Genomic DNA, 15156 nt, shown 5'->3' with positions numbered 1-15156 from the left:
AAGACCCAGGGACCTAGGCTGAGCCATAGGAAGGAAGATGTAAACATCCTGACGCCACACTCCTGGGTTTGCATCCCTACTTCACTACTGATTAATTGTGTAGTCATGGTTGGGTTTCTTGTGCTCAGTTTCCTTCCTTGTCTCTAAGAAAGAAAGCTAATACTTCACAGAGTGGCTGCGAGCACGTAATGACAATATACATAAAGCAGTGCTTGGAACTGTACACAGTGCAAGCTCAGTACATAGTCTGTACCACTGGCTTTTAAGCATGATCTTTTTAGTCTAAAAGAGACCAGCCTCACACAGAGGGAATTAGTGAGAGAAGAGATAGTCTAAAGCTCGTAAAGTCACCAAGGGGCTAAATTCCCTCAACATCAGGTGTGGACACAATGGACTATTTTAGGATCCCACTCACCAAATCCCCTGCCGGCCATGCTCTCATGGGTTCAGGGACTTGGCAGGTAGGACCCCACAGGTGGCAGACCTTAGAACTCTTCACTGGGTAGGCCAGAGATTGACAGAGCCTCCAAACAATAGACCAGTCATGTTGATTTGATTTAAGGCAAGATTCCAGATGCATTATTAAAGTGATGGTTAGCACTCAGATGAGGGAGAAGAGAAAAGTAGGGACCAGCCTACACTCACTGTCATTCATTCATAACAATTTATCTCTTTGGCTTACCAGCCCCTAAATTTAGGTAAAGAAATATGACAACTGGCTTCAAATATTTTAAATACTTTTGTGTGCATGTGTAAAGATTACATTTGTTTGCAAGACCCTAAGACCCAAGGAACCGAAGCTACTGAAAAATAGATCTCAGTTCAATAAAAGGCTTTTCTAACAGTCTGAACTAGACGCTGCAAACTGCCTGCCAATTTATCCTTTGTGCAATCTTTTGTTTGGTTCACAAATAGGCATACTACATACACTGTGCATACTGTGTGTTCACAATTTGTGCAGTTGTGCAAAGTGACCCGGAAACTTTCACATTAAAATCCAGATTACTGTCTTCTCTCAAGAAATCCCACGATGTGTGCAAGGCCTGCATTCCCTTAGAGTAACAAGACACTGGTACTGAATGGAAGCCCCCTCTGTGGCTGGGTATATGCATTCCAGAAGGCCATTGTCCCCACCTGACCCAGACACTACTTTATACCATCTGTCTGAAATGCATTTGATATCTCAGATAATCTTAATAAATGCAAAGAAAGTTCCCCTTCCCTCATTAAAAAGATTCTCTGATTCTTTAATTTCCCGAGTCTAAAAGTCACTCAACAATCTCCATTTTTTGTTGTTGTTAGTTATTTATGACACTATCAGGCTCTGTGTGTCCTTTTCAATAAGAATCTAGCACCATTCTCTGCTTTAAACATATGTCCTATTTGGTAGCTCTTTGGCCAACAGCTGCAATGCTTCTCTCTCTCAAATTTCAAAGTAACTTTAAGAATAAGGACAGGAAATTCAAGTGCTTCAAAAGAACTTTTTGATTCTCTCCTGTGGCTGATAAATCCATGCCGAAGGGTAAATTACTATAACAGCTATCTATTTTTAAATGACTTCCGTCCCATTACTTCAATACATGCTGCGATTAAATATATTGGATTTTTTTATATTCAACTACATCAAGACCTCCTCCTTGAACTCTGCAGACTTTATTGATTTATATTCTTCAGAAAGTAAAAATCTTGAAAGGAACAGAGTTTCATTAATGTGTTAAGGTAGATCACGCTATTAACATAAATGAGAAAAATAGACTCACAGCAGCATTGTTCAAAATCAAATGGTGATTAAAAACAAAAATAAAAAACCTAGTCAGGGTTTGTGGGTATCAGGTAAAGAAAATAAAGCTGTTTTTGCTCAAGCTAAAACTGTTGGCTAACACTTGGATGTAGTAACATGTGGGAAGTTGTTTCTAAATATAATGTAAATTAATCCCCTTAGTCATTAGGTATCAGGCAATCTTACTATCCTTAAAACTCAGAAACAAGAAAATCCTCAGGGAAATTCTCAGTAGAAATAAGATATTAGTTAGTTTTTATAAATGTGTCTGTTAAATAATATTAAGTAAAATACTCATTTCTGTGATTAATATGCAATAAGAAAATATAAAATAAAATATGACTTGATGGAAAGCAAGCTACCTGATGTTTTAAAAAGTGAAAAATCCATTTCTAAAATGTTTCCTTACTTAAAAATATTCTCTTAAAATTGTTCAGAAGCACGTAACACTAAAAGTAACCTATTTTCTTTGCTTCTATTATTTAAAAGATAGATTTGAATTTTACTGAAAACTTTTAGAAAACTACAATGTTTTGGGAGATTTATAGGATTTCTTGATTAAAGACCTCTAAATATCTGTTCCTGAAATATTTCCAGCTCTATCTTAAATAAGTAAATTCTGAAAAAAGATTTGATTCAAATATTCTTGTTTCAAAGGCATTGCAGACATAGATAATCCTCTGTGAGTTTATTTTGAATAAAATCAAGCTCAGTCAGAATGACCATCGTTAAAAAGTCTACAAATAATAAATGCTGGAGAGGGTGTGGAGAAAAGGGAACCCTCTTACACTGTTGGTGGGAACGTACATTTGTGCAGCCACTGTGGAGAACAGTATGGAGGTTCCTTAAAAAACTAAAAACAGGATTACCATATGATCCAGGGATCCCACTCTTGGGAATATATTCAGAGAAAACTGTAATTCGAAAAGATACATGCACCCCAATGTTCACAGCAGCACTATTTACAATAGCCAAGACATAGAAGCAACATAAGTGTCCATTGACAGATGAATGGATAAAGAAAATGTGTTCTATATACACAGTGGAATATTACTCAGCCATATAAAGAAGGAAATAATGCCATTTGTAGCAACATGGATGGATCTAGAGATTATCATACTAAGTCAGACAAAGACAACTATCATATAATATCACTCATATGTGGAGTCTAAAAAAATAATACAAATGAACTTATTTATAAAACAGAAATAGACTCACAGTCATAGAAGAAAAACTTATGGTTACCAAAGGGAAAAGTGGGAGAGGGATAAATTAGGAGTTTGGGATTAACAGACACACACTACTATATATAAAATAGGTAAGCAACAAGCACCTCCTGTATAGCACAGGGAATTATACTCCATATCTTGTAATAACCTATAATTGAAAAGAATCTAAAAAAGAATATATATGTATATATATAAGAAACTGAATCACTTTGCTGTATACCTGAAACTAACACATTGTAAATCAACTACATTTCAATAAAAATTAAAAACAATAAAAAAATTTTTTAATCAAGCTGATTTTAAAATGACAACCACCTGGATCCCTGCCTCCATTTTCTTCTCAATAAACACAGAAGAAGTCTGTTGTGTGAGATCATGAAGAAAGAACTGTCTGTCTTAGGTGGCAGGGTCAGGCCTGAGGAGCAAAAGGTGAAGTTCTTCTGATTATGGAGAGCTGAGTGAAAATTTACAAGAACTGAAACGAGAAGAAGCATTACAGGCGGAAGTGACAGCTTGTGGAGAATTATGGCAATGGGAGGAATGTGGGGTATTTGGAAAAAATCAGTTTCTTGTGCCTAGAATGGAGGCTATAGTAGAGTAATATGGTACTAGTAAAACCATACCTTTGAAACCATTTGGGTGTCAGTTTAAATCCTGATTCAGGTATTACTAAAATCTTCTTTCAGGTGATAAAAATAATCCACATGGCAGTAGGGGATACATCTGGCTTAACAACAATCTGTATGAAAAAATACTTGTTAATCATGCCTGTTCTGTGCTCTACATTCTAAGGGAAACATTGGCAACCAGGAGAGAACAATTAAGAGAGAAGAGGTTGTTTAATTTGAAGAAAGTACTATCTTTGAATATTTGAAGGACTTTCCTATAAGAGATAATTACGTGATCTTTCCGAGAATGCTATTTTTTGTGAAAGGGCATCTCAATCAGACTAACAGAGCACTTTGTAGCCATAAGAACGGCCTTATAATTCTTCACAAAGACAAAAGCCCCTTCTCTCTAGAAAGCAAGGCTGGATGACCATCCAGCAGAGATGCTGTGGATGGGATTCCTGTGGCAGATACTAGACCCCCTGTGGCTTTTAAGAGCCTCTCAAATTCTGAGATTCAATTGTTTTATAATTTCAAATGTTGGCTTGCAAAAGTCAAGGTAGATCTCATTGTTTTGATTCTTCTCTTTATTCAAATCAATTTTGAAATCGTTTTTTTTCCTTAACTTTCCTCTTTTTATTGAGTTAAAATTCTACTTGGGTCACTTTCTTTCCTCATCACCCTATCTAATCTACTATGTTGGTACCCATAATGATAAGAATTTATTCCCCCTAACATATTTGCAACAGCCTAAAATTGCATTGCATCACTCCATTTCTATCACTATGGAAAAACTGGAAGAAAAAGAAAAAACAGGATTTACTCATACAAAAAAAGCAAATGGATTTTAGAAAAGTAATGACCAACTGTTTATGACTCCAAACTACAAAAAGATGAAATTATACTTTCTTAACATTAGAATAATAATAATGCAGTAGAAATATAGAAATATAATGCACAAATAGAGTGTCTTAGAGGAACAAGGAGGTTTTGAAGGTTTTGCCTTCATTGCTTAATCACCCAGGAATCCTGCAGGATAGAAATTATTATCCCCAGTCATAAATGAGGAAGCTGAGGTTCAACGTGGTTAAATAACATGCTAGAGCTCGAAGAGCCAAAAGAACTGGCTTTGAACTAATGCTCTGATTCTGAAACCTGTGTTTTTAGGCTATCCAGACTCTCTCCCCTTAGCAGAAGCAAGATGGCATTTAGAACAGAGGCTGTGTTTTTAAAATATTTAAGGAAATAACACAGAGTAAGACATTAAGTGAAAAGCTATAAAGTTTTGGCACACAGCTTCCAGATTAAGAGATAAAGCACATCAAAGTTATGCATGTGAAAATGTTACAAGACAGGTGCAAAAACTTAGCTTGAAGGAGCTAAATGGCACAGTGTTGGTAGGTATCACCCAAGTCCAGGATACATTTCTTCCAAACAACTGAAATTAGCTAGTTAGAGAAGCCCTACTGCTAGTATGGAATTTTTAAAAAAGTTGTTTAGTGCATCTTTAACTTCAGTACAACAAGTCTATGAGCCTTTTTTCAAAGGTATCCGCCCATCACATACCAGAACACCTTGCACAGTGTTGGCACATTAAAAGTAACATGAGGCAAGACTGACTGATTGAATGAATGAATGAATGAAATTATATAAAACCAAATAATGGGCATAGGTACAAGAATAACACATATAACAAAAGGTTTACCTGTACAGAACACTCCATTCTTAAGGGATCTCCATGGTATTTGCCAGTTAATAGGGTTTCCTGGTTACTAATAATTAATTAGTATTTATCTAGCATTTTCTCTGTGCCAAGTGCTGTGCTAAGTATTGCACATGGATTTGCTCAGTTATTGCTCATGAAATTCCTTTGAGACAGTTTAGCAGGAAGGTAGACAGCACAAACTCTGGAGCCAGACTACGTGGATCTGGCTCCACATTTACTAGTAGTGTCAGCTTGAGCAAAATACTTAACCTCACCATGCTCAGTTTTCTAATCTATAAAATGAGATTAAAAGAGTTTCCCTCTTATAGGACATAGAGTGCTTAGTTCAGCCCTGGCATAGAATATATTAAAAAGTGTTAGCAGGCTTCCCTGGTGGCGCAGTGGTTGCGAGTCCACCTGCCGATGCAGGGGACACAGGTTCGTGCCCCGGTCCGGAAAGATCCCACATGCCGCGGAGCGGCTGGACCCGTGAGCCATGGCCGCTGAGCCTGCGCGTCCGGAGCCTGTGCTCCGCAGCGGGAGAGGCCGCAGCAGTGAGAGGCCCGCGTACCGCAAAAAAAAAAAAAAAAAAGTGTTAGCTGTTATCATTCAGATCTAGAGCCACACTGCCTAGGTTCTAATCCCACTTTCACCTCTAACTAACTATAGGATCACGAACAAATAACTTAATTCTCAGAGACACAGTTGTGTTATCTCCAAACAGATGACAGTAATACATCCTGAGGTTTTTTATCGATTACATAAGTTAATATACAAGTGCTTAAAAGAGTGCCTGGTGTACAAAAACACTCAATAAATGTTGACTATAATAATCCTCATTTTATAAATGAGAAAACTGAAATTCTCACATGCCCTGTGAGTGTGGTCCAGGACTCAAACCCGGACAGACTGACTCCAGTGTCTTCATTCATTTTAGGTGATCTCAAAACAAACACTGAAGTGTTAAAGAAATGCTACCTAATAACAACAATATTTTAGATTATAACCTAATTATTTTGAATATACAATTCGATGAGAACAATCTGTGTTGGACTCCAAGTAATCATTTCACTAATAGCTCTTTAAAATGAGGGCATGTAAGTTGAAGGCAGCATCATAAAATCATCAGGCGCACTTCCATTTCTACAGCAGTAATACTTGGCATGAGCGCTCTCAAGAGAATCTTAAATATGTCTCTCTCTCTCCTTCCTCGCTGCTTGTTTCCAAACTCCAACTACTTCAAGTCTCTTTATATCCTCTGATTTCTGATTTTCTTCTATCTTGCCCTAAAAGACCATGGACTTACCCATTGCCAAAAGTGTGCATTGGAAAAAGCATGGGTTTTGTAGTTAGACAAACATTGGTAAATTAACATAACAGCGGATCTTATGTTGTGGATATTAAAACAGTGTTCTTAATTTCCCCCTTTCAGCTTTTCTTCACCAATTTGAGCCTGAGGTTTACTGCTCTAGGGAAGGAAAGAGCCTACAACAAAGGCAGTATTGCTCAACTTTGATTCTCAGAGCTAACTTTTTGAACTCTTTAAGGAAGAAAGTGGACTTGAAAGCCAGGCTGTCAGGACAAAGAGAGAAAAAGTTGTCTACCTCACAAAACACCACTTTAAGCCCACTTTAAGCACGTGGAGATGCAGGGTTGGTGCACCAGATCACAGAATCCAGGATGTGGCATAAAGGAGGTGGGAAGCCCACCCTTCCAGCCTGGTTGAACAAAAGCGGGCAAAGGTAGGTGAGATATATGTGTCCTGCTCTCCTATCTCAGAGTATTCAATTTAGGGAAATGCCTAAAACACAAGCACTTTTGTCCTACTTTACGTAGGGAAGGGGTGGGTGGTGGCAACCAAGTAAAAGCTGTAGCATCGTGTGATTAGGCAGAAGAAGGGTCTTTGCTGAGTTCTCCTAAAATAGATGTTCCCACCTGACCCCAACATAGCACACAGAAGTCAGCTCATAGTCTGACTTGGCTCGAAGTCAAGTGTGGCAAGGGCAAAGTGTTCCAGGGACTGAGTGGATGTCACAGAGATCTTAAGGCTAATTACCAAAGAGCCCCTGGCCCTGACCCTGGATTTCTAGAGAATAGACAACAACCTCAGCCTCTAACAGGGCAAGCAGTAGTCACAGGTAAACAAGAGGCATTTCCATAGGGACAAAAGGACAGTACAGAGCCTTGAAAAAACATCTTGGAGACCATCTCTTTCCCTTCACCACAGGATACCCCCTTCAGTATACACAGACACCATGTTGGAGAGAAGGAGGCTGAGAAGGAGGAGACCAAAATACTGGGATTTAGACCAAAAACATATTAGGTTGCCTAAAGACTTAAATTGGATTAGACTAAAATTATTGGATTAGAAAAAATTGTTCCACTTTGCTACTCTGTAGATTAGACCCTTGAAAGAAAGATCAAATACATGAGAGAGAACATAAACTGCATATGTTCATTTTACATTCATGTGTATAAATTTGTGATCCTCCTTCTACCAATAGATTTTCTTTTTGACAAGGACCAATAGTTTTCAGAAATTTTATCAGCACAAAAGTCAACCAAACAGAACGGAATTTGCATTTATTGTCAGAACCCTTGTATGTCATGTAACATGAATGCTGAGGACACGGAGACTCAGAAGTAATAACAAGCATACCTTACTTAAACTATGTGCCAGTCACTGTGCTAAGTACAATGCATGTATTATCTCAATTAAACTTCATGTAGTAGGTACTAATGTTGGTCCATTTTTACAGACGAAGAAACCAAAGCTTTTGAGGTTAAGTAACTTCACCAAGGTCAATAGATACAGGATTGAGACCCAAGGCCACTTTACTCCAGAGCCTGAGCTCTTAACTGCTACCCACTCCTAGAATACAAGAGCAGAGTGACCTGTCCATTACGCTGGTACTAGTACTGCTATACGGAATAGACCTGACAATAACCTTCCTCTATGTGGAAAGGGATTCACAGAGATACTTGAAAAGGAAGGACAGAGTGATGTGTGATAATTATTTCAGATTCATTCCAAGAGATACATTTTAGCAAGATTAGATTGTTTCTTTTAAAAAGAAAATAGAAACATAGGTAATACCTGTTTTTTTTTCAGCCTGAAGAAAGTTTGCTGTGGATAATTTTTTTAAAAAACAAACTTTCCAAAACAAATGGAAGACAGGAAAAAAGGAAAAGGAGGGAGGAAGGAAGAAACAGGGGGAAAAAGACAGAGAACTTTGTGCAGCAAGGACTCTGGATTTCATATAACCTTTCTACTTACTTTGTAGCAGCACTGGCCATGCTCACAGAATTGATTTAATACCAGGATTCTTCTACCTAAAATAAAAATAAACATTCGTTTAAATAGACAAATGAAATTTGCTCTATGAAGCATACACATAAATAATAGATTTTAAGTTATTAAAAATGTTTAATAAAATTGTATCAGGATAAATGGGCAAAGGGCATATAAATTCATTAAATAGAAAATTAAAAACAACAACAAAAGTATATCAATATATATTTATCAATTCTAAATTTTCTCATTTCTCATTTCTGGATAACTTAATAGTATTTTAAAATATTTGTTGAACAAGCAAGTACCAGAAAGCTTGAATTCTCTTTTTCATCCTCATTTCCAACATAAATTTGAGAACAAATAGTTTTGGACTTTTAGAAATTCTTTTTGTATAGTGTGAAATATATTGTTATTTCTTTTATAAAAACTCTTGTAGAAACTTATAATCTGTAAAATAATTAAACTTTCATGTCCCGCAATTTTTTTCACTTAGTCTGCTTCTATAATATGTCAAAAATGTAAACCAAAAAAAAAAGGCAGTTGAGGATCTAGATCAGTGTTTCTAAAAGTGTGATATCCATACCCCTGGGAACCCCTGAGATACTTTCAGGGAGTCTATGAGGTCAAAGATATTTTCATAACAATACTATGATGTTAGGGTCTTTTCCAGTGTTGGCATTTACATTGATGGTGCAAAGCTACAGCAGGAGAAACAGTACTTAAGCACAAATCAAGGTAATGACACCCAATGTGCTTATAGTGTACTTGAAATAAAAATACTAATGATGATAATAGTAATACGAATGCCAGTTTCACTCATTGATGCTTTTCATGAAGCAAAAGATATGTTAATTTAAACAAATTCGGGTCTTGGGATTCCCTGGTGACGCAGTGGTTGAGAGTCCGCCTCCCGATGCGGGGGACAAGGGTTCGTGCCCCGGTCCGGGAAGATCCCACATGCCGCCGAGCAGCTGGGCCCGTGAGCCATGGCCGCTGAGCCTGCGCGTCTGGAGTCTGTGCTCCGCAACGCGACAGGCCACAGCAGGGAGAGGCCTGCGTACCGCTAAAAAAAACAAAATTAAAGCCTTGAGGCTTCCGGGAACATGGCGGAAGAGTAAGACGCGGAGATCACCTTCCTCTCCACAGATACACCAGAAATACATCTACACGTGGAACAACTCCTACAGAACACCTACTGAACGCTGGCAGAAGACCTCAGACCTCCCAAAAAGCAAGAAACCACCCCCCCCCCCCCCACGTACCTGGGTAGGGCAAAAGAAAAGAGAATAAACAGAGACAAAAGGATAGGGACGGGACCTGCACCAGTGGGAGGGAGCTGTGAAGGAGAAAAGCTTTCCACACACTAGGAAGCCCCTTCACGGGCGGAGACTGTGGGTAGCGGAGGGGGAAAGCTTCGGGGCCACGGAGGACAGCACAGCAACAGGGGTGCGGAGGGCAAACCGGAGAGATTCCCGCACAGAGGATCAGGGCCGACCAGCACTCACCAGGCCGAGAGGCTTGTCTGCTCACCCGCTGGGGCGGGCGGGGCTGCGAGCTGAGGCTCGGGCTTCGGTTGGAAGGAGAGGGAGAGGACTGGGGTTGGCGGCGTGAACACAGCCTGCAGGGGGTTAGTAAGCCACGGCTAGCCGGGAGGGAGTCCGGGGAAAAGTCTGGACCTGCGGAAGAGGCAAGAGACTTTTTCTTCCCTCTTTGTTTCCTGGTGCGCGAGGAGAGGGGATTAAAAGCGCCGCTTAAAGGAGCTCCAGAGACGGGCGCGAGCCGCGGCTAAAAGCGCGGACCCCAGAGACGGGCATGAGACGCTAAGGCTGCTGCTGCCGCCACCAAGGGGCCTGTGTGCGAGCACAGGTCACTATCCACACCCCCCTTCCGGGGAGCCTGTGCCTCCCGCCACGGCCAGGGTCTCGGGATCCAGGGACAACTCACCCGGGAGAACGCACGGCGCGCCTCAGGCTGGTGCAACGTCATGCTGGCGCGACGTCACGTCGGCCTCTGCCGCCGCAGGCCCGCCCCGCACTCCGTGCCCCTCCCTCCCCCCCCCCAGCCTGAGTGAGCCAGAGCCTCCGAATCAGCGGCTCCTTTAACCCTGTCCTGTCTGAGCGAAGAACAGACGCCCTCCGGCGACCTACACTCAGAGGCGGGGCCAAATCCAAAACTGAGCCCCTGGGAGCTGTGAGAACAAAGAAAAGAAAGGGAAATCTCTCCCAGCAGCCTCAGAAGCAGCGGATTACAGCTCCACAATCAACTTGATGTACCTGCAGCTGTGGAATACATGAATAGACAACGAATCATCCTAAATTGAGGAGGTGGACTTTGAGAGCAAGATTTATGATTTTTTCCCCTTTTCCTCTTTTGGTGAGTGTGTATGTGTATGCTTCTGTGTGAAATTTTGCCTGTATAGCTTTGCTTCCACCATTTGTCCTAGGGTTCTATCCGTCTGGGTTTTTTTGTTGTTTTCTTAATAATTTTTTTTTATTTTAATAACTTTATTATATTTTATCTTACTTTATTTTATTTTACTTTATCTTCTTTCTTTCTTCTTTTCCTTCCTTCCCTCCCTCCTTTCTCCCTCCCTCCCTCCCTCCTTTCTTTATTTCTACTTCTACTAATTCTTTCTTTCTACTTTTTCTCCCTTTTATTCTGAGCTGTGTGGATGAAAGGCTCTTGGTGCTGCAGCCAGGAGTCAGTGCTGTGCCTCTGAGGTGGGAGAGCCAACTTCAGAACACTGGTCCACAAGAGACCTGCCAGCTCCACATAATATCAAACGGCGAAAATCTCCCAGAGATCTCCATCTCAACACCAGCACCCAGCTTCACTCAACGACCAGCAAGCTACAGTGTTGGACATCCTATGACAAACAACTAGCAAGACAGGAACACAGCCCCGCCCATTAGCACACAGGCTGCCTAAAATCATAGTAAGTCCACAGACACCCCAGAACACACCACCAGACGTGGACCTGCCCACCAGAGAGGCAAGATCCAGCCTCATCCATCAGAACACAGGCACTAGTCCCCTCCACCAGGAAGCCTACACAACCCACTGAACCAACCTTAGCCACTGGGGACAGACACCAAAAACAACGGGAACTACGAACCTGCAGCCTGCAAAAAGGAGACCCCAAACACAGTAAGATAAGCAAAATAAGAAGACAGAAAAACACACAGCAGATGAAGGAGCAAGATAAAAACCCACCAGACCTAACAAATGAAGAGGAAATAGGCAGTCTACCTGAAAAAGAATTCAGAATAATGATAGTAAAGATGATCCAAAATCTTGGAAATAGAATGGACAAAATTCAAGAAACATTTAACAAGGACCTAGAAGAACTAAAGATGAAACAAACAACGATGAACAACACAATAAATGAAAGTAAAAATACTCTAGATGGGATCAATAGCAGAATAACTGAGGCAGAAGAACGGATAAGTGACCTGGAAGATAAAATAGTGGAAATAACTACTGCAGAGCAGAGTAAAGAAAAAAGAATGAAAAGAACTGAGGACAGTCTCAGAGACCTCTGGGACAACATTAAACACACCAACATTTGAATTATAGGGGTTCCAGAAGAAGAAGAGAAAAAGAAAGGGACTGAGAAAATATTTGAAGAGATTATAATTGAAAACTTCCCTAATATGGGAAAGGAAATAGTTAATCAAGTCCAGGAAGCACAGAGAGTCCCATACAGGATAAATCCAAGAAGAAATATGCCAAGACATATATTAATCAAACTGTCAAAAATTAAATACAAAGAAAACATATTAAAAGCAGCAAGGGAAAACAACAAATAACACACAAGGGAATCCCCATAAGGTTAACAGCTGATCTTTCAGCAGAAACTCTGCAAGCCAGAAGGGAGTGGCAGGACATATTTAAAGTGATGAAGGAGGAAAACCTGCAACCAAGATTACTCTACCCAGCAAGGACCTCATTCAGATTTGATGGAGAAATTAACACCTTTACAGACAAGCAAAAGCTGAGAGAGTTCAGCACCACTAAACCAGCTTTACGACAACTGCTAAAGGAACTTCTCTAGGCAAGAAACACAAGAGAAGGAAAAGACTGACAATAACGAACCCAAAACAATTAAGAAAATGGGAATAGGAACATACATATTGATAATTACCTTAACTGTAAATGGACTAAATGCTCCCACCAAAAGACACAGATTGGCTGAATGGATACAAAAACAAGACCCATATATTTGCTGTCTACAAGAGACCCACTTCAGACCTAGAGACACATACAGACTGAAAGTAAGGGGATGGAAAAAGATATTTCATGCAAATGGAAACCAAAAGAAAGCTGGAGTAGCAATTCTCATATCAGACAAAATAGACTTTAAAACAAAGACTATTAGAAGAGACAAAGAAGGACACTACATAATGATCAAGGGACCAATCCAAGAAGATATAAAAATTGTAAATATTTATGCACCAAACATAGGAGCACCTCAATACATAAGGCAAATACTAACAGCCATAAAAGGGGAAATCGACAGTAACACATTCATAATAGGGGACTTTTTTTTTTTTTTTTTTTTGCGGTACGCGGGCCTCTCACTGTTGTGGCCTCTCCCGTTGTGGAGCACAGGCTCCAGACGTGCAGGCTCAGCGGCCATGGCTCATGGCTCATGGCTCATGGCTCCACAGCATGTGGGATCCTCCCAGACCTGGCAAGAACCCGCGTCCAACCACCCGCGGACTCTCAACCACTGTGCCACCAGAGAAGCCTTCATAGTAGGGACTTTAACACCCCACTTTCACCAATGGAAAGATCATCCAAAATAAAAATAAATAAGGAAACACAAGCTTTAAATGACACATTAAACAAGATGAACTTAATTGATATTTATAGGACATTCCATCCAAAAACAACAGAATACACATTTTTCTCAAGTGCTCATGGAACATTCTCCAGGATAGATCATATCCTGGGTCACAAGTCAAGCCTTGGTAAATTTAAGAAAATTGAAATTGTTTCAAGTATCTTTTCTGACCACAACGCTATGAGACTAGATATCAATTACAGGAAAAGATCTGTAAAAAATACAAACACATGGAGGCTAAACAATACACTACTTAATAACGAAGTGATCACTGAAGAAATCAAAGAGGAAATAAAAAAATACCTAGAAACAAATGACAATGGAGACACAACGACCCAAAATCTATGGGATGCAACAAAAGCAGTTCTAAGAGGGAAGTTTATAGCAATACAATCCTACCTTAAGGAACAGGAAACATCTCGAATAAACAACCTAACCTTGCACCTAAAGCAATTAGAGAAAGAAGAACAAAAAAACCCCAAAGTTAGCAGAAGGAAAGAAATCATAAAAATCAGATCAGAAATAAATTAAAAAGAAGGAAACGAGAGCAAAGATCAATAAAAACTAAAAGCTGGTTCTTTGAGAAGATAAACAAAATTGATAAACCATTAGCCAAACTCATCAAGAAAAAAAGGGAAAAGACTCAAATCAATAGAATTAGAAATGAAAAAGGAGAAGTAACAACTGACACTGGAGAAATACAAAAGATCATGAGAGATTACTACAAGCAACTCTATGCCAATAAAATGGACAACCTGGAAGAAATGGACAAATTCTTAGAAATGCACAAGGTGCCAAGACTGAATCAGGAAGAAACAGAAAATATGAACAGACCAATCACAAGCACTGAAATTGAAACTGTGATTAAAAATCTTCCAACAAACAAAAGCCCAGGACCAGATGGCTTCACAGGTGAATTCTATCAAACATTTAGGGTAGAGCTAACACCTATTCTTCTCAAACTCTTCCAAGATATAGCAGATGGAGGAACACTCCCAAACTCATTTTATGAGGCCACCATCACCTTGATACCCAAACCAGACAAGCATGTCACAAAGAAAGAAAACTACAGGCCAATATCACTGATGAACATAGATGCAAAAATCCTCAACAAAATACTAGCAAACAGAATCCAACAGCACATTAAAAGGATCATACACCATGATCAAGTGGGGTTTATTCCAAGAATGCAAGGATGCTTCTGTATATGCAAAACAATCAATGTGATATACCATATTAACAAACTGAAGGAGAAAAACCATATGATCATTTCAATAGAGGCAGAGAAAGCTTTTGACAAAATTCAACACCCATTTATGATAAAAACCCTGCAGAAAGTAGGCATAGAGGGAACTATCCTCAACATAATAAAGGCTATATATGACAAACCCACAGCCAACATTGTCCTCAATGGTGAAAAACTAAAAGCATTTCCACTAAGATCAGGAAGAAGACAAGGTTTCCCACTCTCACCACTCTTATTCAACATAGTTTTGGAAGTTTTAGCCACAGCAATCTGAGAAGAAAAGGAAATAAAAGGAATCCAAATCAGAAAAGAAGAAGTAAAGCTGTCACTGTTTGCAGATGACATGATACTATACATAGGGAATCCTAAAGGTGCTACCAGAAAACTACTAGAGCTAATCAATGAATTTGGTAAAGTAGCAGGATACAAAATCGATGCACAGAAATA

Source organism: Delphinus delphis, chromosome 5, assembly GCF_949987515.2.
Source record: "Delphinus delphis chromosome 5, mDelDel1.2, whole genome shotgun sequence".
NCBI lineage: Eukaryota > Metazoa > Chordata > Mammalia > Artiodactyla > Delphinidae > Delphinus > Delphinus delphis.
The sequence above is the reverse complement of the archived record's forward strand: the minus strand, read 5'-3'. Positions refer to the sequence as shown.